This window comes from Carettochelys insculpta, chromosome 4, assembly GCF_033958435.1.
Source record: "Carettochelys insculpta isolate YL-2023 chromosome 4, ASM3395843v1, whole genome shotgun sequence".
Classification (NCBI taxonomy): Eukaryota; Metazoa; Chordata; order Testudines; family Carettochelyidae; genus Carettochelys; species Carettochelys insculpta.
The window spans coordinates 59,719,697-59,745,253 of record NC_134140.1 but is presented as its reverse complement, the minus strand read 5'-3'; the positions used below and the strand labels follow the sequence as shown (position 1 = coordinate 59,745,253).

The 25,557-nt window shown below is 43.5% G+C and overlaps 1 protein-coding gene across 4 annotated transcripts in view; it reads left to right on the top strand.

Annotated features, from left to right (window-relative positions):
- STOX2 (storkhead box 2) overlaps window positions 1-25,557 on the top strand; it is a 201,508-nt gene that overhangs the window by 130,201 nt on the left and 45,750 nt on the right. Inside the window, exon 2 of one of the 4 annotated variants that reach the window (XM_074992952.1) lies at window positions 3,818-3,981. The exons of the other annotated variants lie outside the window; for them this stretch is intronic. The gene's annotated coding sequence lies outside the window, so the exon portion shown is untranslated. The remainder of the gene's footprint in view (window positions 1-3,817; window positions 3,982-25,557) is intronic. 4 annotated transcript variants of the gene reach the window in all.

Genomic DNA, 25,557 nt, shown 5'->3' with positions numbered 1-25,557 from the left:
GGTGCGTTTAATTTAGCTTAGTGTGGGATGCTTGGTGATTGCATTCATATGTGGCATTAGCTGGATAATATAATCTTCTTCTAAATTAGAACTACAACATGGGTAGTTTTTATTCAGACTTGAAACAAAGAAGTGAATTAAGAAAACAGCATAGTGGTAGCAGCAGTTCATTGAATTACAGACTCTGTCAATTTAAGCTACATTAGAAACTCGGAGGCAGTGGTGTAGCCAGAATGCGGCAGGTGGGTAGAACCTGACTTCAGGTTTGCGCGCAATAATGGGTAGAATAGGAATAATGGAACTGTCTCTTCCGCCAACTCCCCTGGCCTGAGAAGAAGGGGTGGGATGAATAGATGTTCGGTACCCCGGCCCTCATAAAAATGGGAGACCCCATAATAATCTGTCACCTGCACCCATACCCACTCTCTGCCCCCCAGGTGCTCAGGTTTTATCCTGCTTTGCCTACCTGATGCTCCCAGCAAGAGTTCAGGGTCACCTGCAGTTCTCAGTGTGGTGAGTGGTTGGGGTACCAGGGCTTGCCCTTCTCCCTGGGGTCAGGGCATGAAGGCTTGTAAGCCCCTGACTCCTCTCCCTGTCAGGACTGCTGGTTGAGTGGATCAGGGCAAGCCCCCAAACCCAACCTCCTAGCTCAGCTGGAGCACCGAGACAGGAGAACAAGCCCTTATGTCATGGCCAGAGCAGAGGTGAGGCAGGGTGTAGACCTGGGTGCTGGGCAGGCCCACATGTGGCTGCATCCATGCTCAGAGGTCTAAACACCAGAGCTACCAACAGACTGGTCAGTCACACACCTCCTTTGGGCTGGCAGTATATGCAATCAGGCAGCAGCAGCAGAGAGAGAGAAACACTCACATGACCAATGCAAATATGGTACAGTGCAGAGTTAGATGTAAACTAGTAAAAGAAAAAAAAAATAGTGATAAGGTAAAGAATCTGTTCCTTTGCTTGTTTTGTTGAAGATGTTTAAAAGCAGCATTTTTCTTCTGCATAGTTGAGTTTCATAGCTTAAGCCAATAGCCAGACATTAACTTCTGAAAGAACACCCGCCACGTTTTGTTCACAGCAATGAACATTTCACATTATGAACAGCCTCCATTCCCAATATGTTTGTAACTCTGAGGTTCTACTGCAATAAAACACTGGAGAGGCTGGTTTATATTATACCAAAACAAAGCCAGGACTGAGTGTGGATAGCAAAACACTGTCACAGAATATCATGCTTCTCATATAACATGTTTGTTTGTGTAGTTGATTTCAAAAGAAGTTTTATTTCCATCAAAACTGTTTTTACTGGTTTAGTTACATGATGCAAAAAGTGTACTCAGTGCTATTTAAAGTTACTATAACCAGCTTAATTGAGTTTTTCTTCTTTTCCCCTGTGGCAAGTCCTTAGATACCTGCACAATCTTTCATTAATCAAAGATGTTGTCTTGTACTTCCACTTGATTTGGTGCATTATCTTCAGTTTCACAGGCAGGGCAAAGAACTTCCCAACTAGGTGTAAGATTCCCTCAGCGTTTTGCTGTTTTCCAGATCAGTCTTAGATGCCTTGCTCTACTGAAGAGTAATTAATCACCAGCTATGAGATGGAACAAGGGCAGGCCTTATATCAAGAGGAACAAAAGTGTGTGTCTGTTCCCTGGTAGAATGGGGTTTATCTGTAGGAGGGGTGTGAGGTCTGTCTCCTTTTGATATCTCAGAGTTCACACCTGTTTCCCTATCAACTGTGCTGCAAATTTTAATAAATTGTTTTCAGGTCACAAGAGAGGCAGACTGCATGTGGAGTTTGCAGGCACCTTGCTGCCTTCTGTCTCTCTGTGCAGAGCAACAGGGGGAAGGAAACAGTACAGTAAACCCTCAAAATGTGCGATTTCAAGTTGCGCTTACTTCGCATTAATGTGAGCTAAGTGCAACTCAAACCCCACTCCCCCCGGCACAACTCCCCTGCCCCCACGCGGTCCCACTTCAAACCCCCAGCAGCCCGGCTCACGACTGGTGCACAGCTCTGGCTCACTATCCCTCATGCGCAGCTCTGGCTCAACACCCCTGCCCCGCTGAATCCCCGGAGTCCTGGCTCAGCACCCCTGCATGTGCCTCTGGCTCAACACCCCCGTGCATGGCTCCGGTTCGACTCCACCCTCCCCAAGTGCCCACTGCCCTAGTCCACCTCCAGGCTTACCTCACCCCAACTACCCTTCCCCCCCAACCCCAGGACTTACCTTTCAGAAGGAGTTCCAGGTGTTCTGCTACTTCCCTGGCTGCAGAGCTTGTGTTCCATCGGGGAACAAGCCACCACTCGACTTACAGGAAATTTGAGTTCTGCGAGGGTGCGTGGGAACACAACTCTTGTGTAAATCGAAGGACTGCTGTACTGTAAACCCTCGATCTAATGGGGGAGGGGTGTGTGTTAATTCTGAAAGTCCGTTAAATCCGAGGGTTTACTGTATTCACCATAGCGCTGCCTCTAGCCTCCCCCACTCCCACAATAAATGGAGGCAACTCACCAGAGCTGCCACTGCAGGGGCTGGGGCCACCAAAGCTGGAGCCTCCACATCCTCCTCTCACCAGGGGTGTGGTGAGTAGGCAGGTGCCACCTGCCCACATACGTGCTCCACCCTTGGTGGGAGGAATGTACAGTGGCCCCAAAGCTTCAGTTGCTCCTCTAGCGGTTCCCATTGTGGCGACGGTCCCTCTAGCCACAGCGGCTCTGGTGAGTCGCCAGTGTTTACTTTCTCGGGGGTGGGGAGGGGTGGCAGATGGTCCCTTATTCCCAAAGTCTGCTAAATCAGGGTCCAGTGAATCGAGGTTATATGGTAATGTTTTTACCAATCAGTCCATCACTTACTTTGCTCTCAGTATTACCATCGCTTACACTGTCGCTGCTACGAATGACCTCTACATGAATTCAAACTGTGACTGGAAACCTCTTTAGAGTGCTAAGACTTTACACAGGGTCGTTGCCACACCTGGAAGAAGGATTGCATGTTAAAAAATGTGGGATGGCATGGGGTGGGGGGAAGATAGTAAATGTAGCACCCAAATAACTTTTACATGCAACACTTGGATGGTGTTACCATCTCAAGGCGTGAGAGCCATAATCCGTTTTAGTGAATGTGATTCTTTATTGTAGGAACATCTAATACTGTGTTGGTAGTTCTGGACCTTGCCTGTTTCCATGTTCATCATTTTATAAATTGCCCTTCATGGCAGCATTACTTTTTTTTTGTTCAACAGTTCATGTGTCCAGGCAGTCATCAGCTGGAAACACTCTCCAGTCAAATACATATATTAACAGAAAATACTGTATGGCCATTAAGACAGTGGATTCTTAAAGCATTTCTGATTATCCTTTAAATACTAGGGGGAGAGGGTTCCTCATCCTGACTGTGCCTCTTGACACAGAGCAAAGGAACCAGAATGATGTCAGGAGGCTGTAAAAGCCCCAGATCTACCTGGGAGAGGATTCCTTCAGTGCAGAAACCATGAAGAACTGCCATAAGGCTGTCTTCCAAGAGTGCACCATAAGCCCTAGTACCAAGGACAGAAGGGCTGTGTAGAAATAAGGTTTCAGCATGCTGCACTGTAGAGAGACACCAAGAGCAGCTGCAGCCCATAGGGCTGCTGTAACTAAGCTGCATTGGGAGCCACAGAGCAGCCAGAGGTTGGGAGGGTGCAAAGGTGGCTGAAGGACATAAAGCCGCCTTCATCCACCTCCTCCTGGGCTGTGAGTTGTGCGGCCTCTGAGAGGCTCAGCACAGAATCTCAGCCAGCGTAAATATTAACCATTCTCCATTTGCAGGCAGGGAGAAGAAAAAGGAGCATCTCCCAAGATGCCAGATGTCACTGCTCCTATGGGAAACTCTTTAGACATTAAAGCAAAAAGGGCAAGAATGTAGATACCATGTTGGACTTGTAACCTTCATATAAAAAAGCCAAGGCAATTCGCTTCATTGCATAACTAAGGTAACTACTGTATAATGATTATACTGATTATAATGTATCTCACAGTGAAATGTATTGCTAAGCTGTCATGTTAGCATTATTGTCACGTATGCCATCGCTTAGCACCATATAGCTTTATTACACTCAGAGCTGTAAATTAAGTGGAGCTACATAATTAGTATTATCATCAGGCAATGTATTGTTAGCCACGGTCATAAATGGTGCAGAGCAAAGTATCTGTGTGGTGTCCTTCTGCCCCCCCTCAGACAGCCTCAGCAGTGGCTGGAGCTGTCTGTAGTGGACACTTTATTCAACAAATATAGGTTTTGTTTTGTTTGTTTTTTCTGTTAGTGACTTAACCACTCAGAGGTTTGTGATTTTTATGAATTGTTTATTCTAAATAATTTTTTATTTTAGCATTTTTGGTTGACTAGCTATTATCCTTTTGTGCCTGGTGGTAAGCAGAGGCTGCTAGGAGGGGACTAGCCTGTTAGGTTTCACATGGGTATCCGTTTTATGTCAGAGGTGCTGAGAGCCTGGATAGTGACCATGTGATGAATATGAATGTAAATAAATATGAGTGGCTTCTGAAGACCTATATTTCAGTCTGCAATTTGCTCGTTAATTTTCCCCATGACTTGCTTTGAAAATTCACCACTTTTTTTTTTTGGAGTTTGGCCCCCATATGTGCTACAAATGTTTTGGCTTCTTAGCCAATGACTCCCAACCCAATGAAACCTTTCATGATTGCCCTGTAAGCACATCTATTGTGAATACTTCTGTAGATGCATATTTGCACAAGCATTCACATTTTCTCTTCCTGTAGTCATTTTTGTGTGAAAAGTCTGTTTACTAATTTTCTTGGCAGTCTAATAAAGTAGAATGTGAATATTATAGAAGAAAATTTTGTATCTTTCTTCAAATGAGTGCCTGCAAAGGCTTTCATAGGATTTTTCTCAATGCTGGAACTGAGTTCTTCTAAGTCTGAGTCAGCCATTTCGCTTTCCTCTCACACTTTTTTAAGTAGGTGTTTGGCTGACTCAGTGTCCCAGAAACATTTAAGAGAGTTTTCTAAACAACTTGAAATTGGGGTGGATATGTAAAAAAGGTTTACACATTATGGTTGGTAAAATCTTTTTGTCGCTTTATTGCTTTGAACTTCTTTGAGGATGCTCAAAATCAGGAAAATAAGTATGTTGTGTTCTTTGAAGTTGGATGTTCTCTATCCTCTTGTTGCACACTATGGAATAAACCTTATGGTGTTCCTGTAAATATATTATTGTATTAATACTACATAACATTCCCATATTTCTGCTGGTAACTTTACTAGGAAGCATATTGTGTCTGGGTCCACCAGTCCAGTGTTTCTCAACCTTTTTTTAATAAAGTGCCTCTTTTTAAAAAAAAAAAAAATTGTTACCCCAGACTTCTCTTGCATACCCCTAAGGATACACATACCACTGGTTGAGAAGCATGGTCCTAAGGTAAATCTGAGGTATTGAAACAAGTGCCACTCAACCTTTCCAGATTACTGTACCCTTTTTAGGAATTAGATTTCTTTTGCATACCACCAAGTTACACCTCACTTAAAAAGTACTTATTTACACAAACATGCAAACATATGGCGGATTACAAGTGAAAACTTGTTGACTTTCTACCATCTTATTATCAAATAAGTGAACTTGAATGGTAACATTGTACTTACATGTCAGTGTAAGGCATATCAAAGAGTAGAAACAAGTCATTGACTGAAGGAACTTCTAGATTGTACTGACTTTACTAGTGTGTTTTATGTAGCCTGTTGTAACACTGGGCAAATATCTTAGATGTGTGGGTGTGGGCCAAGAAGGCCTTAGCGTACCCCCAAGGGTACACGTACCCCTGTTTGAGAAACACTGCTCCAGTCTAGCAGATAATCCCTACAAACTGACGCATCCCCTGAAGCAGCTCAGTTCTTTCCTAAAGATCATTGTGTCACTTATTCTTCCATCATGGGAACTAAGAAAAGCTCTCGCCACCTTTTGCAAGTTTCACGTAGTTATATGTAGGGAATGTGGCAGAAGGAATGCAGTGCTGCTGAAGGCTGGGAGGAATGAGTCTCCCAGAGGTCATCTGCATGAGAATGCAAAAGGTGTGCATGTGTGATACCTTTTCAGGCAAAGCCTAATGGGTAACAAGTAAGCCATGAGATTTGGTCTATTGTAAACATGTAGTTGTAAAATCACAATTTAAGCTGACACTTAATGTGGGAGTTGTGAGATCTCACCAATGCTCTGGGTTGTTGTGGGGGACAGGGTAGTCGCCTTAGCTGTGTAAGACATTGATTACACAGGGCTCCCTGGTTTAAAGCGTTGTGAGAGACAAGGGGAGGGGTACTGGTTGAGCCAGCTTGCTGAGTGCCTTGGCCCTGCCTATGCCTTGGCCATATAGCTGTAAGCCTGGCTTGACTAACCCTCCCCACCTGTTAAAAGATAGAGCTGGATACTAGGGTGTTTGTGAAACCCCACACTAGAGATACCAAGAGCTGAAATCACAGAGTGGCAGATGAGGCCACACAGAGCTGCAATCACTGGGTTCTGCCTTAGGGCAGTCCCAAGCAGTGGGGTTAGGACCAGCAGGCGGCCGGTAGGGGCGGCAGCGGCGGTAGACGACGGCGACCGGCGGGCGGCCGGTAGGAGCGGCGGCGGTGGCGGGCGGCTGGTGACAGCAAGGGGAGGCTACAGACAAGTGGACAGCTAGTATTGCCCTGGTGATGTATCTGTGGGCTTTGAGTTTGGGACTGCACCGCAGAGGGTACACCCTGTAACTGTGTGTGTGTGGAAAAGGGCCAAGAGCCCCAGCAAGAGACTGGGTTCTACTGCATATGGGGATGGTATCTGGGTAAAAGGGGTTTTGTCTCTTCTGTGCTGAGATATACTGCATCTGTCGCTGTAACCTTGGGGTGGGTTACAGTCATTAAACAAGCCATTTCTACCTCAGACTCTGTGTTTCCGAGGCAGGGGGAGAAACGCCTTACAGGCACCCAGCACGAGGGTGAAATTGTCCCAGGCCACTGGGTGGGGGCTCGAGCCGGTTGATTGTATCCTAGATAGGAAAACCCCACAAGAGTTGAACCCGGCCCTTCTGGCAGGCATCTGGCGTTAACAGAAGGGTTACATATATTTTGAACTTGTTTGAGAAGTTTAGTTGAATGGGAAACCAAATGGGACGCGGGTATTAATGCGTTGTTCAAACATTTATTTCTGTGCCTTGATAGCTGGTTATGTCACGTTGGTTTTGGTCAACATTTTGCTCTTGTCAAGAGATCTAGGCAAGTAGCATCAGCAGATGGAAAAAGCCAGTGGATTTAACAGTTAGCAGTTTACTTTGGCGAAACTCAGGGCCACATTCAGTGATGACTTGTACATTTGCAGCCCATGGAAATGTACTAGTAAACACATACTAAAATGTGACACCCACCCCCGTCACCTCCCCTCCCCTCCCCCCATGAGACTAGAGAGAGCACTCCTTACAGTTGCTTGTGGCACTAGATGCTGTTTGGGAAGGTCTTGTCTTACGTCTTTTTAACACCCTAGATACCTCATTGATTGCAGTAGATCTGTAGTAACCACAGAGGCAGCAACACATCATAGGAAAGGATGTTTAATTAGAGACCCACAGAGGCTTGTGTGTTTTGCCATCCAAAAACTTAAATGTATTTTCTATCTTTTAGAGAGTCTGAGATTGCTTTTGTAAGGCACTTTTTCTTTTATATTAAGTTAGCTTGTGAGTCCTTACCTGTCTTGTTCCTTGATATGTGCACAAAGACATCCTTTGAACCTGATTCTGTGTCCCATGGAAGTCAGTAGGTGTGTGGAAGTATACACACTGCCAAAGGCGAAGTGGAAAGCAGTCCCTGGAATTTGTCTAACTTGCACATCAGTAGCAGCAGTGGGCAGATGTGCAGGCAGAGCAAGTCCTTGACCAGAAGAACTTTGTCATGAAAGAGGTGCAGCAAAATGTATATGAAATATAACACCCCTTTCAACAGAAAATCATCATGGAGCAGGTATGTTTTCAGTGGAAGTCATGCAGGGACAAGTTCTTAGCCTTACACTAATTTAACATCCTTATAAGTAGCCAACTGTAATAAGTAATTTCATCATTCATAAAGGTTGAAGACGACACAAACTGGATAAATGGTAAATAATGAAGAGGATAGGTCACTGACTCAGAGCATGCTAAATTGCTTGGTAAACTGAGTTCAGACCAGAGGTGGGAAAATATCCAAAAAGTTGCTTGAGTAAAAGTGAAGCTGCTTTCACTTCTGGATACTTGAGTACAATCTCAAAATATGGTGGGGGTGTGCTTTTATGCAAGTAATTTTCCAGAGGGGTGTCTGAACTTGTACTTAAGTACATTCCTCCCAAAGCAGCTGTACTTTTACTGAAGTAACTTTTTGGGTGCTTTTTCCACCTCTGGTTCACACAGACAACATGCATTTTAAACAGGTAAATGGTGGTTTATATATATGTAAATAAAATATGGAAACAAAAATGTAAGATGAAGGACTCTATCCTGGGAAGCAATGACTCTCAAAAATTTGCGTTTACTATGGATCATCAGCGGAACATGAGCTCCTACTGTTGTGCTGCTTTCAAAAGAGCTAAAGCAGTCCCGAGATGCATAAAAAGGGAACTCTTTAGGAAGAGTAGAGAGGCTGTGTTAACTGTATTTGGCGGAGGTGTGGTTTCTGCTGGAGTACTGTGTCCGGTGGTGGTGTCCACAATTCAAGAAGGATCTTTATACATTGAAGAGGGATTGGAGAAGAGCCATGGGAATGGTTAAGGGATTAGAAAACATACCTTGTAATGATAGACTCAAGGAGCTCAATCTATTTAGTTTAGCTTAACAAAGAGATGATTAAGGGGTGATTTGACTAGTCTAAAAGTACCTACATGAAACAAATACTTAATTCAGTTCATCAGATTGAAGGTATAACATGATCCAGTGGCTGGAAGTTTGAAGCTAGACAAATTCAGACTCTAAATGAAGTGTAAATTTTTAACAGTGAGAGTAACTAACCACTGGAAAAATTTAGGATCTTGTTGGATGTTTCATCACTGACTATTATAAAGTTGTGACTGGATTTTTTTCTAAAGTACTTGCTCTTGGAATTATTTGTGGGGCAGTTCTTTGGCCTGTGTTGTACAGAACTTCAGAGTAGATAATCACAATTGTTGCTTCTGGCCTTAGAATTGGTTGTCCCTTTGGCCCCAGGGTAGCCAAATTTGAAGGTCTTTGAAGGATGTTTTTTGGTTGGATGAGAAATTAAGGTGTTTTTTTTTTTTTTTAAAAAGGTAGTTTGTTTATTTCCTGATTCCAAAAACAGGAGCACAGTCAGTCTCCTAGCGGTCCTCTTCAGCAGAAATCCCATATGAGGCATGCCAGCCCTTTGGATCTTAGGAGCCAGTTATCTTGTTGCATCTTCTTCCTGCCAGGGACCCTTTCTGCTTTCTTTATCTGTTAACACAGAGCTCTCTTTTAATCCCCAATTGCTGCATTTGGAACCAGGAAAACCCTGCCAGCTCCACAGTCTTCCACTGGGGCTACTTCTCTTGCTGAGGTGGGCCTGAGCCATTTGCCTCACAGTATCTTTCATCTGGAGAGATGGAATCATGCTCCAAACGATTCCAAAAGCCCAAAGGGTTTTCTGTAGTAATTTAAAACCATGATTCAAAATAAAGGAACCAAAACGGCCTCAAGGCCCCAAGAGTCTTGTCTTAACTTTTGCATGCTGGGCTTCACCCTTCTTATACAGCCCTTTTTCCAGGACTTCACAGTTCTCCCCAGTAGAGACTGCTCTACCAGTTGGTGCCCGCTCCCTGAAATTGCATCCGTTCCTCCTGGTGGCAGTTGTAGAGAGCCCTCTGTCTGTGAGCCTGTGTCTCTTCTGTCTTCAGCCCTGCTTGAGAGGCCCGAAGTTCCTAGGCGTATGACCAGCAACTACAACTCTCATTTGTCGGGGGGAGCACTGGAACACATACATACACCTGCAGGCTAAGTGCTCTGTTACAGTTCCCTAATGACGTTCATGGTCCCTATTGGCATGGAATCCACTCTTTCTACAAAGAGCTTTGCCCTGAGTGAATACTTCAGAGATTTTCAATAGGCAACTCCATTCTCTTTCGTGACAGAAATGTTCAGCATTGTTAGGGATTTATTTTTACTGGTTTCACACTTTTAACCTTTTGCTGACCTCGAGGAGGGGGACAAAAAGCAATTTCAAATCAAGTACTGGACAACTTATGTCAAAGGTGCAGTTTAATGATAGTATTAACTTTGCTAAAGGTTGGACAAATCTGCTTAATGCAGAACTGCCGGAGTTTTTTAGTTTGTTACTTTAAGGTTAATGCCATTTTAGATTAGAGAAAAAAATCCTATGCAAATACTATGTGTTAGATATTTGAGTAAGTCTTCATGAATCATCTGTTCTGTAGTTTATCTGCTGTTTCCTTTAATTTCTTCTCAGTTTGTTTTCAGTATGACTGTGTTGTATGAGATCTTTGTCTCAGACTTAAAATATTCCTGCTTTCTTTTTGGAACATTTCTTCAAGTTTTTTTTTTTTCCTTGCATGCATGAAGTGCTTAATGCCCTCGATCTCTGTGAAACTGTTTTGTATATAACTCTAAAAGCTCCCTTAGGACTGTAGGATTTTTTAATAGAGCAGTTTAAACATTTTCCACACAAATGCACATGTAGAGTAAATGGATTTACAAAAATTAGAAGAATTTTTGTTAAATCTTTCCACTCTTTTTCTTAGATATATAGCTGCAGCTATGGCAGAAGTAAATATATTTATCAAACATACTTAGAATAACTTCTGCTATTGGTAGAGAAATAAATGAAGCTTATAAAGCTAGGAATTTGGAAATTAATGAGGAGAGAAAACAATAGATAGCTCTTTAGGCTGATCTGAAAGTATCATACTCTTGGTAGTCTATTACTTGCATACGTATTTCTAAACATAAATGAATAGAATAGTCAGTTCATAAAGAAAGTTAATGGGATAGGAGTCTTCAAATGATGTGGGTATGAAATATAGCAGGAACAGAGAAACCACACATCTTGTATACATAGAATAGAATTGAAATGTTAAGACCATCCCTCTCTCACAAGGGACAGTCTTCACATGTGATAATAGATTATCTCCTTAAGATATATATTAAAACTTGTGTCTCTGAAAAATCTATGGAATGGAATAGGGACGAGAATAGAAAGTTTTTGTTTTTCAGAGGATTTCAAGATCTCAAAATTTGCTTTTGTTCTCACTCAGAACAAAACCTAAATATCTATGAAAGAAAATTCTAAAGGAAAAATTAATTTTGAATCCCACAAAACACTTAGCAAAATGTTTGATTTTTGACACTGAGATTTTGCCTTTTAAAATTTTGTAATAAATACAGAATATTAAAATTTTCTAAACAAAGTCATTTTGAGAAAAAAACCTTGAAACATTTTGTTCTGAAAATGCCAAAAGGGGATTTTTGATGTTGTCCAAACTTTCCCTATATTTCCTTCAAAATAAAAATTTCAGTGAACTCAGCACAATTTTAGGAAGCATTTTGAGTTGACCTGAACTGCACTTGCCCTGGAAAATGGTTCTGTCAGAGTTTCCCAACCAACTGCATTCTTGTGTTTGAGTGTGATCCTGTATTGCTTGTGCTGAAGTCCTTGAAGAAAAATTCAGGTTGCCCTCTTTTTTTGTTATTTGCTATTGGTCTTAATAATAATGAATATTGCGTATCTAAAATCTAGTGCACCTGTGGAATTTGATTACTGCTGTTCATCCTTTTCACTGAATCCTTTTGAACTACTGCTGAAACTGATTGTGACCTAGTACAGTCAGGAAAAGCTGTTCACACATATTTACAGAAGTGTGTGCTGTGTTGACATGCTTGTACATTTGAACACCTTGTGTATGTTTCAGTCAGTCACAGTGGCCTTGTAAATGAGATAAAACAGTTTCAATACTATTTAAGAATGCATCATTGACCTTACCCGTTCTAGGGAGATTTTGCAAAACTTATCCACCATTGCGAAGACTAGGGTTATGTCTACACTACAAAATAGTCAAACTGATTAAAGTTGACTCTTAACTCTGGGTTTTATAAAGTCGAAGTTGAGTGTCTGCATCTTCCCACAAAGTCGACTTAGTACATCCCCAGTAAATTGCCAAAGTTCAGCTCTTGCAGCTGTGCATTGTGGGAACCTTCCCCACATTTCCCTCAGCCCTGCATCATTCTGGATTTTTTCGCTGGTGCGTTATGGGGAAAAAAGCCTTGAAGTGGGTGTGGGTGCGTGATGTCATCTTTCCATGCTGAATTTCCTTCGTTCCCCTCCCTTGAAAAGCAAATGACCATTTTTCCGAAGTCCCTTTCCCTGATGAGAGAAGCTGTTTGAGTAATCCACATTAGACCTTTTAACCAAATGTGTACTGAAAGCACCCACTGTCATCTTCCCAGACTGCATTGCCCTCATTCCCCTCCCATTGAAAGGCAAACGCTGTTTTTCAGAAGGAAACATATGGAATCCCGGGGGTAAGAAAACTATGACTGAACCATGTCAACAGGTTGCTCAACTAGTTTTCCCCTTGTGAAAGAGCACCAAACAGCAGAAGAATCTGTATCCAGGTGAATAGGGAAGGACTTACTATTCACAGAGAAGGAAAGTAGGGAATTCCAAGGGAAAGACAGCCAAACAGGTGGTGGTGCTTGGAAGTTGAAGCACCCTTTGCAAATGTGCTCTGGGAGCACCCAGATGACTGTGCCGTGTCATCAGGTACATCAACTGGTTTTCTCCCGGTGAAGGAACACCTTTCATAAGGCAACACATCAGGGACCTGTCAATCCCACATACTACAATGTTTATGATAACAATGGATTAAAACCAGATCACATGCAGAAAAGTAGGAAAAGAATCATGTCAACAGGTCACTCAACTCCTTTTCCCCCAGTGAAAATACGGCAAACAGGCCACTGCTGAGACTGCACTTTCCCCCGAGCTACATGCTTTGGGAAGGGAGGGTACCGGAACAGTGTGCCTAGGTGTGGGGGGACAGGCCTGAAAATAGGTGTGGCTGGGGACCAGCCCTTCAACTAGACTGAGCTAGCTGGGGTCAGCTGAGTCTCCTGTTGACGTGGTATAGTCACCTGATTTCTTATTAGCCATCTCCCCAGCATGTGTTGCCTTACAGGGGCCAGCCAGCCAGCCCTTGAAAATATTTGCCATGGTGGGAACCAGTCCCCCCGCTCTCCCTGGCACTTGGTGAGCTCCTGGAAAATATGAAGCTCAGAATCCTTCACCCCGTGCAGGTCAGGACATGCTGCTGTTTGGAAGCATGGTCCGCACTGCACAGCCAGCAGGTGATGTGGTGAGGCGGAGGTTAGCCATGTGGTGGGGTGGGGCGGGGCCTAGCCTGCCAGTTGCATGGTGCCAGTGTGGGAGGGGGGCTGTCCTGTTCAAATGTGAAGCGCAGAAAAGAAGTTTCTCAGCCTCTTCTGCTAAATCCTGTGCAGGAAAGAAGCCTTCACCCCACGCAAGGCAGGACGTGCTGCTCTCTGCAAGCAGGACCTGCAAAGCCCAACCAGCACATGGTGTGGTGGGGTGGGAGGGCTGGCCTGCCAGCTGCATGATGCCTGGGGTGGGGTGCCCCATGCAAATGTGAAGTGCAGAAAAGAAGTTCAGCCTCTCCTAACTACATCCTATGCAGGGAAGAAGCCTTCACCTCGTGCAGGGCAGGACATTCCACTCTATCTGAGGTGCTGCTGTCTGGTCCAAACAGCCAAGCTGCCGTGTAGTGTGGTGGGCAGAGGCTAGCCTGCTGACCGAAATGAGACTCTGGCTCTCCTGATGGCTCTGTGCTGGGGCTCTTTTTTCACGGCTATGCTACTCATAAAGAACTTCAGTTTCCTGCTTCCTGCGCACCAGGAGAGCAGAGGAGGTGATAGCGGACGGAATGTTCTCATTCTGAGAATTGTGGGATGCCCCTAGAGGTCAATAAAATCAATTTCAAGAAACGCTGTTTCCATAATAGCATTGATCCTTTCAAATTTGAACTTGGCGTTATGCCCCATTGAATGGTCGAAGCAAGAAAGTTGAACTTAGCACTCCTTAAATTTGACGTAATGGTTAGTGCTCGTTAAATTCGACCTAATGGTATTCTCAGTGAAGACAGTCACACTGTAAAATCAAGCTGAATGCCTTAAAGTCAACTTTAGTGTAGACATAGCCTAATGTTGGAAGATCTAGGCTGGGTCTTTCCAAAGGGGTTTAAGTTTGAAAATCAGTGGCATTTAGGTGCGAAATGCCTTTAGGCCCCTTTGAAAGTTCCACCTGTAGCCTAGGTGAGCTCACAGGGTATTGAACATTATGTTGATTAAACTTGCTGTGAGCAGCTACAGTAGTTGACCCTGGACTTGTAACGTCCATCATGGCTGATGACCTGTCTGTAGTAAGACACCCACTACCTGCCCCTCAGAGCAGCTAGCACCGGTGAGACTAAAACTGTTGGCAATGAATGGGGTGTGTTTTTCACAACAGGCTTCTAGTCTAGACAGTGCTAAACACACCACCTGAAATGCTATTGAAAACTGTTTTGTCTACTGTAATGCTTAAACTATTCCAGTATTAATTGAGAGAGAGCCTGTTGCTGAAAATAATTGTTAGTAAGGGCTCTGTTTCAAAGCATAGGGTCGTCAGGAGTGGTATGGTGTTTGAAGCCCCATCAGCATTTAGAAATCTACCCACTGCTGACAACAGATGTCAGCTAGGCGTGTGACTGAACTAGTGCTTAATGGCTTGAACTGTCACCTGAGCAGGGCTCCACCATGATTTCTGAAGTGGAGCTGCATGATTTGGTCCTGTCTAGACTTGCAGTTAAACAGTTTTCAGTCGTGTCCATCATAGGCACGCAATGCATTCTTGAACATTTCTTAGTGTAGACACAATTCAGGTGTAGAGAGATTAATTTCTGGTCTGTTTTTTTCCAAGTGAATGTGTGTTTCTTTACAGCTCCCAAGTCCACTTTTGAAGCCCTTAAATGGGCCTGTCATTTGTAAAAGTAATCTTGAGCAGGAAAGGGAGTCCCAACATCAGGTAGTCCTGATGTGCTCGTTTATTTGGTCAGACCATCTACACTTTTGAGCGGATGCCACTGTGCATACTTGCCATTGTTTTTGCCGCATGTGTTAAGGGCAAAGTTGTATGCATTGAAAGCAGAGTTCAGTTGTGACTTTTTGGTATACCTGGTTTACGGTCATTTGTGTTTCAGCCTTCTATAAAAATATTGATATTTGTTTTTCCGTTTGCCTGTTTAAACATCAACATGTGCAAGATGGCAAATCAGGCGGTGTTAATGCTGGCGCTGATCCCACCTTCACTGCAACGAGGCAGAGTGTTTTGTGACTATTTTTTTTAAATAGGTCAAATAATTCAAAGCCATTTGCCTAAAAAGATTTTTAATACTTTTATTTTTTTAGGTGATAGGTATGGGAGGTGAATTTCATTTCTGTAATCACTTAAGATTTATGACTGAAATTATTTGGCATCAGCTGCATCGGCAGCGCAAGTTCTAACTCACTGCTCAGTTTAGTAATGCAGACAGGGAGAAGAGTTCTGTGTCTTGACTGCTTTTTTGAAGTGTCAAGAATCTGCATAACCCTTTGCCTCAGGGAGTGAGAATGGTATGTTTCAGTGAGTGTAGATTGCTGATGAAGATATCCACCATAACGCTAGCTAAGAAAATGATTTTTTTAACAAGTTTTACACCCTGGATGGATCTGGCACACTGTCGCAAACAATGGAGCTGTGAATTGCAAATGTACAAGGTGTCGTGTACAACTTTTCCATTAGGGATGTGGGATTAGGTAGCTTTTGGTTTTGGCCCAAAAACGTTTGACATCTTTTATAAGAATTCTAGGTTCATAAGAACCAGGAGTCTAATTTTTACTGTGATGGTGAACTGACAGGAAAGATGTTCCTGACGAAAGAAATGTGTGTAATTTAACTGGCCAATGAGATGGCTGCGAGTTAACATGACAGCCTCTCCCTCGAGTAATCTCTTGGGTACACCTGCTGTATTGGCAGTTTAATCAGGATATGTATAATTTACAGACACTTGGCCTTCTTTATTGTGTTTATATTCTGGAATTATGGGTGAAGCATCTTCAAATTAGTAGTGCACTGGTGCATCAGGGAAGAATATTGAAAGAACAGGTTGACGTGGAAGGATTCAAGTATTGCAGCATGCTGCATGAGTAGGTTTGTGCGTTAGAAAGGGGGCATAGTGTTTCTTGCTGCGTGCATGCTTTTGTTTTGTAGCAGACTAGCTTTAGACACAAGTTCCATCTGGCCCATCAACCCAGCTGTCTCTATGTTGATTGGTTATAGTGAGACTTCATAGGACCCTCCTTCAGATATCCCACCCCCCCTTTTTTTTTTTTGCAGTGCATCTGAAGCTCTGCTCTGCTGAGAAAAGGAGACTGTGTTTTTGCTGTTTGCGTCCAACATTCAAAACAGATCTAAATTTTTAATTAGCTAGAACAAGTGGTGGAAAGAAAAAAGTAATGAAAAAAGGCTTCCACAGAGAGCAGCTGGGATGTGTTGCCATGACAACAAGTTCAGTAGGCTGCCAGCTAGCAGTGAATGGGCAATGCAGGGAGGGAGCTTTCAAACTGTGCCTGGTAGCCGCAATGTGATTGGTCACGCCTCTCTTTTCTTTGTGTGGACTAGGGTATGCTGGGTAAGACCCAGAGTGATTGCTCAATTTGTCTCAAGGCTGCGGTGAGGTAATGCTTCTGAATCTTTTGGGATTATAAAGTGGATCTCTGAAAGGCTGCAGCGTGGAGTGTTTTCATTCCCTTTTGAATTAATAAGCCCACTCTATCATATGCAAGAAGTTTTGTAACTGTAACTGGCTTTATGCAGCCAGTGTTTATACAGTAGGAGGTAGGAACCAGAGGTGAGCATTCTAACTTGTAGCTGCAAGCAGAATGACTGATGTAATGTCGGAAGAGCTGCTTTTAGCATAATCTTGCAATACCAAGTGTGAAGCTAAGGTATTGAATCCCCTTTTAACTCATAACAATCACCTCAAGGCCAGCTTTTCATTTTGGGAGTGGGGTGGAGAATTTGGAATTGCAGTCACACTTTTTGCTCATTTAATTCTTGTGCGTTGGCTGATTTAAAGAGATGTACGTCATCCTATAGGATGATGAAGGTTCTGAGGTTGTTTTGGTATCAGATATACTCCTGAGCAGGCCAGTTCTTTATTCCTTGGTGCTGGAATGTTTAAATAACCCTGTTGCTTCTGTGTGCAGATTTTCTAATTGTCCAGTAGTTGAGCACTGTATCAGTCTCTTTGGTAAAAAGCTGGTAGATGCCCTGGGTCAAATTCAACTCTGGAGCAAGCAGTCACAGCTCAGGGTATGTCGACAGCAAAAGCTGTGCTGGGCTAACATGCTCAAGCCAGCTTGACTCTCACTAGCCTTGGTAACAACAGCAGTAAAGAGAGTGCATCACTGACTGCAAAGTCAGTCAGAGAGCTGTGTGTGTAGCAAGAGTCCATGCTATGCTCTCTTCCCTGCTTTTGTTACCCGAGCTAGGTGAATTCAAGCCAGTTAGGGCATAGCTTTTGCTGTGAAAACATGCCCATAGTTGAAGACAACACAAGCTTTTCCACTTTACAGCAGGGCTGAATTCAACCCTCTGTCTGCATGGTGTACACTTGGAAAGTTTAAGGTCTCAGTGGTAAAATAAGCAGCTCTCATGAAGTTCAGGGGCTTCTTGTTAGCAGTGTTCTGGATCTTTGGATGCACTGCCTGCGATCAAAGGACCAAGTTTGTTTTTTGATACATGTTACAAAAATGCAGAACATATTTAAATCATGAAATTGCCAAAAACAATGAAGAGGAGAGGTTTGGTGGTCAGCCAGTTACTACCTAGTGTGCCAAGTCTAACCCTGCTAAATTTTTGCAGACATTGAAGTCTTATTTAGGCACTACAAAGTCCCAAACCGCCCACAGTTGTGGAATAGAAATTGGCACTGAATTTGTAATGGTGAAAAATCACTCCTTTGAGGAGGAGTAAGCTACAAATTGACTTTTTCTTCCAGTCCTGGGGAAGTTGCAACATATTTTCACACCATAAAACTCCACAAAGAAGGCATCACTGTCTCTCCTCTGTTTTCTTTTTGACCATGCCTAGGAATCAAACGCTCATTTGTAGTCTAGGTACTTTTAAAAAGCCCACAAGCTAGTTCACTGTCTCTGCACTCTGTAATTTCATGGAAGCCTTCAGGTTTCCACAGGAAATGTAATTGCCTCTGTCCATGTGGAGCTGTACTGGTGGAAGACCTACCCCATTATTTATAATGCTGTGGTTTTTATTGCCACTTGAGGTCAGATGGCTTTTTGTATTTTTGTCCTGGATATCTTTGACTAACACCTTTCAGGAAAGGGGAATATTTACTTGGAAGTGACATTGTTATCAGTGAGCTGCTCAGCTGCTCTCTTTGCATGGTCATCTCCTAAAATATAGAGAAGACAATTGGCACAAGGGTGGTATGAGTTTTTAAATTATGTATAAGTATTTTGTCATTTTTAAAATTGTGGTTTTATTGTCATATATTTTGGTTTTTACACACTGGTCTATGGCTGAAACATTATTAATAAACTGACTTGAGTAGGTTTCCAGGGAGTAACAGTCAGTGCTAAATTTGTCTTGTCTGCCTACAACTCACCTGCTCTAGCTCTACCCCAGGGTGGAGAGGGTCCTTAGATTCAAAGAATTGGGGTACTTAAATTACTTATTCAGATTTTAGTTTTAAATTATGTAGAAAACATTTATAGTATTGAGCAGCAAATCACATATCATTGAAAAATAAATCAAGTCCTTTAGCATGTAGTGAAGTTTTTCTTACAATTTATTTCTTTAACAGTAATTTGTTTTATGGTAGGGCTTCCATTCTCTGATTCTCTTCTAAACTGTTGGTGTTTCAATACACATTATTCATGATTCTCTCTCTCCCCCCATCTTCTTCTCTTTTTTCAGGAAGTAGTTTCCTAACCTATATGTCCTCACAAAGCTACCGCCACTGTGTTGGGGCAAAGTCCTTGCAGGTTTCCCATGCCTTCAGGGATCTTGGACCACGTTCTTTATATTAGATGTGAACTCTGACCTGCCATTGAAGCCTGTGCGCAATCTGGTCAGCCAAAGTGTCTAGGAGAGCAGTATGACTGACACCTGTGAAACACTTTATGAAACCAAATGATAGCTAGAAGGGGCTAAAATTCCACCAAGCTGCTCCAGAATCTCTCCCCCCTTAGGGTAGTTCTGGAGACAACTGCCGAGCCAGGGCTCCCTAGGAAGCCTTGAAGAAAGCACCACTTAATCTGTACGGTGCCCTTGAAAAGGAGGGCAAAGACAGTTTACTAAGCCATTTATTTTCAGCATTCCCTTAGCTCCCATTACTTTGAATAAGACCCATCTCCCTGACAGGCCAGCATCTCATTTTCCTTAATCCTTCAGTAAACTCATAATGCTTAATTTGTGACTTTAGAGTCTGTTGCTGTGGAAAACAGAGTGATATCACAGAGTTAGTATTGTGACTTCACTTTAGAGTGGACAAATTAGCTGAGAGAGAGAAGCCTCTTTTTATGAAGGAGAAATTTTGTGTTTCTGATGTTCTGCTTTAGGCCTTACTGCGATCAGCAGATGCTAAGGTACAAAAGAGAGCCATCTGAGTCTCTTCCTATATGACCAGAAGAATTATTCATTGGATCAGGATGTTGATGTTTTATATACCTACTAAATGCATCAGACAGCAAAGTGAGTGGTTATTATACACAAGGTTGATCCTTCACTTGAGTGAACAAGATCAGGCTACCAAGAAGAGGCAGCTCAGGTGTGATGTCTGGGAAATATATGCAAGGCACTCTCTTGCCTTAAAAGCTTTGCAATGGAATACTTCAAATAATAGACTCAAACTGCCTGAAAACACTGATTTTTTTTTTTCCTTACTTGGCATCTTTCTTTGTCATCTCCTCGTTTTCCACTCCTGCTTCCTATCTGTCGCATCTTCCAGTTCTTCTTTCTTTCTCTATTTTTAACCCTCTTCTTTGAACCTGGCATTGAGCTGCACCATGGACGTTGAACTGCTTACCTCATGTTATTCCATATGTATTTCTACATGAGATTCATTCTTAAAAGCAGCTTTTCTCATAAATATCCATTTGCATGAACATTTATCATAGGTGATTGCATGTGAAAATCAGGCATCTTGGTGTAGAAATTCTAGATTTGCAGTAACAATGCAAACAAATTCAGTATGATCACAAAGTGAACCCTTAAGAAATATGCGCTGAGTGTGCAGTTTTTCTCTATGAACTTGGTCCAACTTAAAGCCCTCTGTATCAGGGGTTAGAGCATTGGCCTTGTAAACCCAGGGCTGTGAGCTCAATCCTTGAGGGGGCCTTTCAAGGTTCTGGGCCAGGTCAGATTAAAAAAAATCCGTCAGGGATGGTGAGATGTTCTATTGTAAGGGCAGGGGACTGGACTTGATGACTTCTGGAGGTCCCTTCCAGTTCTGTGAGACAGGTATGTATCCAATGAATGATAAAAGAAAATTATTTATTAACAAAAGAGTGAGATATTTTTAAATCCCACATGACAGTGAGAAAATATGGCAAGAAAGGTTAAAGCGTGTATTACAGTTAGATGTTTTCAGCGGTATGAAAATTTTTTCCTCTAACAAAGTAATGACCACATGTTTCAAGTAACTTGATTGTGTATATGTCACAATAGTAAGCTAAAGTACTGCTCTGGGGCGGATCAATCCTTGTGATTGATGTCAGTGCCTTGTGCTTTTCATAGATCGTTGTCAGGAGGGGACAGTGACAGGTATGGTAATGGTTTGCTTCTTTGCTGTTCTGGGTATTTGCACAAAAAAGTGAGCTGGTCGCATACTGTCTCAGGCTGTGCCTGCACTACGAGAAATTCAAATTTAAGGCAGTTAGCCCGATATTACCACTTGACTGTATTCACTGAAAATATCATTGGTTAGATTGAGTGTACACTTATCTCAAGATTACAAAATCGCAGTTACTTGATGGGCATAGCACCAAGATCGAATTCAGAAGTTCAATTAAAGGCCAGTGTGGAAGCACCACATCCTAAAATTGAATTTATTAGCCCCTAGACGTGTCTCCTATCTATCCCACAAAGCTATGCACACTGCACCTGGCTCCCAGCTCCTCTCTACTTGCGGGAGCTGGATACTGACCAGGCTTCTGCACTCCTGTGGTGGGGGCAGGCTTAGGGGTCCATAGTGCACCTGCATCCTCAGGGACTCCGCCTACAAGCATGGCTAATCCATGGCTCAGCGCCTTAGAGAGCACATGTTCGGAGGGAGTAAAACAAGTCTTAGAGTATAGTCGAAGGACCTCCACCAGAAGGACTTACGAGCAGAAGTGGACACGATTTACCTCCTGGTGCTCTTCCAAGCAGTTAGCTCCTCTCAACGTCCTTATAACTGTAATTCTAGAATACCTGCTGGACCTCAAACGAGACGGGCTCTCTCTATCCTCGCTAAAGGTCCACCTCGCAGCTGTATCAGCCTTTCGACACAGAGAGGAAGGGCCCACCATGTTTGCACATTCTATCATCACAAGGTTCCTGAAGGGGCTGGTAAATCTGTACCCCCCCCTCGGAAACTGCTACCACTGTCATGGAGTTTGGACTTGGTACTCCACACGCTATCGGGACTACCCTTTGAACCATTAGCAACGGTACCTCTTCAACTACTTACCATGAAAATGACCTTCCTTCTCGCGATTACGTCAGCCCGCAGGGTGAGCGAACTCGCAGCAGTAATGGCAATGCCGCCCTGCACAGTATTCTCAAAGGAAGCGGTGATCTTACGGTTACACCCAGCCTTCGTTCCAAAAGTTTCCTTGGAGTTCCACATTAACGAACCAATAGCATTACCCTCGTTTTATCCGAAGCCTCACAGCTCCAGCAAGGAGGTGCGACTGCATCTCCTAGATGTGAGAAGGGCGTTGGCCTTTTACATAGACAGAACTAAGCCCTTCCGGAAAACGAACAGACTCCTGGTGTGTCTCGCTCCCAGGTCGAAAGGGGAAGGCCTCTCTTGCCAGAGAACTTCAAATCACATTGTGTCCTGCATAAAACTGTGTTACGAGCTCCGTAAGACCCCTCTGCTAGCTCCGCCCAAGGCTCACTCCACCAGAGCGATGGCGGCGTCAACGGCCTTCTTCAAGGGAATCGCATCGAAAGACATTTGCAGAGCGGTGACTTGGTCATTTTATGACACCTTCGCCAAGCATTATGCCCTGCACCGGGTGTTCGATGAGGATACCCGTCTGTCGACAGCAGTCTTCTCAAGGGCAAGCTGCACATGAATCGAGTACCCACCTCCTTACTTGGGGTCACTGCTGGGTAGTCATCTACTGTGGAGCACCCACGGGGACCACTCGAAGAAGAAGGAGAGGTTACTCACTTGTGTGGTAACGATGGTTTTTTGAGATGTGTCCCCGTGGGTGGTCCACTACCCACCCCTTCCTCCCCGCTTCGGATCTCCATCAGGTGTTTTTCAGGAGCATCCAGGGTGGTTGGTCAAGGAACTAGCAGGGACCAGATCGCGCACACGACCGAGAGCGCGCGAAGGAGCAGCGCGCATCAGCACATGCACGATCCGAAGGAAACTGCTAGAAAATTTCCGATCTGTGGCGCCGGGGCGAGCCCGACACCTACTGTGGAGCACCCACGGGCGCACATCTCGAAGATCCATCGTTACTACACAAGTGAGTAACCTCTCTTTCTTGTTCTTTTCTTTACTCCACTTGGCTACTCAAGCCTGCCTTACTCACCAACACCAGTGATTTACTGGACTCAGCCTTCGGATTTCTGAGGTACAAAAATAAGTCATGTTTTTGACTATTCTTCAAATTCACTCTTAGTTTTCTTAACTGTTGTTCGTAGTTGTCTATTGTCCATGCTATCGGTGTAGCTTATGCTGGATTTCCCATTTTTAAAAGGAATTCATTTGGTCCAAATAATCCCTTGTACTTTACCATTTTCTCATACCATATATTTTCCATTTTCTTTTTTATTTCATTTATATGTTTCAGATTACAAATAAAAATTTTAGAGCAACCTTCAGTCTAATTCTCTGGGCCAGATTATTACAGGGCATTGCACTGGTAAGGGGATAGATGGCACATGAGAATTAAGACTACTTGCACCTCAGCGTTAGAGCTAGACCCAGTTCCAGGACTTTCTGAAGGCTAGCCCCCAAGCCATTCTCGCCATCCATAAGGACTGTCCAGGTACATCTGTTGCATCCTTGAACAAGGTTGCATATCATCAGTGCTGTACTCTAGTTGCTGGAAACCACTGTGTGTTTGGGAGCTTTTTTGGGTTTGAGTTGGTATTTGACTCATATGGACTCTGGCCAATTATGTTCTCCAGTGAGAATAATTATTCTCTTGACAATATGTGGACTACTTTTTCTAGTATTTATTCTCATGCAGTATGAATAACCCATCTTTTCTGTATAGCTGATAGGCAGGACTTACTGTATGGTATTGATTCTTCCAAGGAGAAATTTTATTTTTGTGTTGCTTTCCTCCTAATGTCTGGCATTCTAATGCACCTATTTTTCGCTTTGATGGTTCCCATATTGGCATTAGTGTTTTTTATATACTTGTAATATATTAAAACTCATAATGTGATCACTTTTTTCCTCATTCCTAGTGGATTTGTACAGTAGGTTCTCTTTTATACGCCTCCCATCCCTAACTGAATTTGTCTGAGTTGCATGCTCCTTTGAACTTATTGGTGTTCTCTTAGCTTGTATTTCAAATAATACCCCAAAACCCATGTTGTTTCCAGCCACCAGTTTGTTTTGGTTTTAGATGGAAATCAGCCTCCGTATCTAATGAAATCTACCTCTGTGGTATTAAATTAATGCTTTACATTCTTTGAAAGAGTTAGGTGAAAAATAGTGACTGGAAGATAGGCCTTTTTGGGAAGCAAATATCTAAGCAGGTGAGCAAACAAAATTTTCCCTCCCTACTCATCTTTCCCTGCACAGGAGTTAGTCACAAAGGCACCCCTGGAGCATAAGGAGACTCTATGGGTGTGTCCATGCTGCACTGTAAACCTCAGTTTAGAATTGTTTGCTCTGATCCTACAACCATGTTGATACATCCGTACTGCACTACGCAGACCTTCTGCCTCATATTTGCACTTGAACTTTGTGTACGCTGCAAAACGACAGCAGGGCCTGTTTCTTGACTTAGCGTGGTTCTAGGAGCCAAGTCTTGAGTGCTTGCCACCCCATGTTAGAGTTCAGTAGACCCCCAAGATACGTGCACTTGAGCTGCATGTATCTCGGGTTAACGAGACTCTGAGTGGCGGGGAATTGGCGCTGGGTTAATGTGACTCGGAATGGGCGGACAGAAAGTGATGCAGTGGTCAGTTTCCTGGCTCCTGTCAGCGGTGGCAGCCAAGATGCCAACCATGACAGGAGCGGAGAAACCAGTCAGGGCACAGCCAAGAGTCAGACTGCTGTCCCTGAGAAGAGCAAGGAAACTCACCAGCGCATCTGTTTCCCCGTCCTGTGAGCAGCGGGCAGCCCAGAGCCAGGGCTGTTGGCTGCCTGCCACTCTCAGGAGACAGTAAACTGACCAGCACCGGTGCTCTGGTCTGTTTCTTGACTCCCCTGACTTGTGCGAATTTTGACTTACATGAGGTTGCACAAGAATGCAACTTCTGCGTAAATTGGGGGTCTGCAGTAATTTATGTGTGGATGAAAGCAAGATACAGGCTTAAAACTGAATTAGATCCAATACTTAGTGCACAATGTAGACACATCCTTCCAGGCTAGTGCGTGATAGCACAGTATTGTCCAATGAAAGACTGAGGGAAAGTCATGTCAAACCTAGATAAAATACAGACATGAAGAAATAGAAATAAAGGACTGGTGCTCAGTGTTGGAAGGAGTTGATAGCGTAATGCACAGAGGGGTTCAGTACTGAGCTCAGAGTTGGTCAAAAAATAAATTGAACTATTGAAAGATGGAATATCCAGTGCAGGGGCTACACTTGCTGCAATTATTTAAATGAGTTAAGACTGTTTTGAAGAATTAGAGGATGTAACAAAGCCAAGCAACGGGGAGGAAAATTGACGGATGATGTTTAGTGTAGGCCAGCCAATATGAAGTACATTGTAGAGAGCTGAAACTGCTTGTTCATAATGATAAAGTTCTGGGTTAGCTGTAACCTCTTAAGAAAATTGTCTGAGTAAGCATATGTTCAGAATGATGACGTGAATGCTGCATGCCATGGTAGCAAAAAAGTAAGTACAGGTTGAAATTCCCAAATCCGGCGTTCTCTTGTCTGGCAACATCTTGCAGGACAAGAGAGTCCCAGGGAGGAGGCGGCACCAGCCAGACCAGGGGCAGGAGCCCAGGGCAGCCACAGCTGGTGTGGTGGCAAGGGAATAGGGGAGCCAGCAGCCTCCACTAAGGAGTTGCG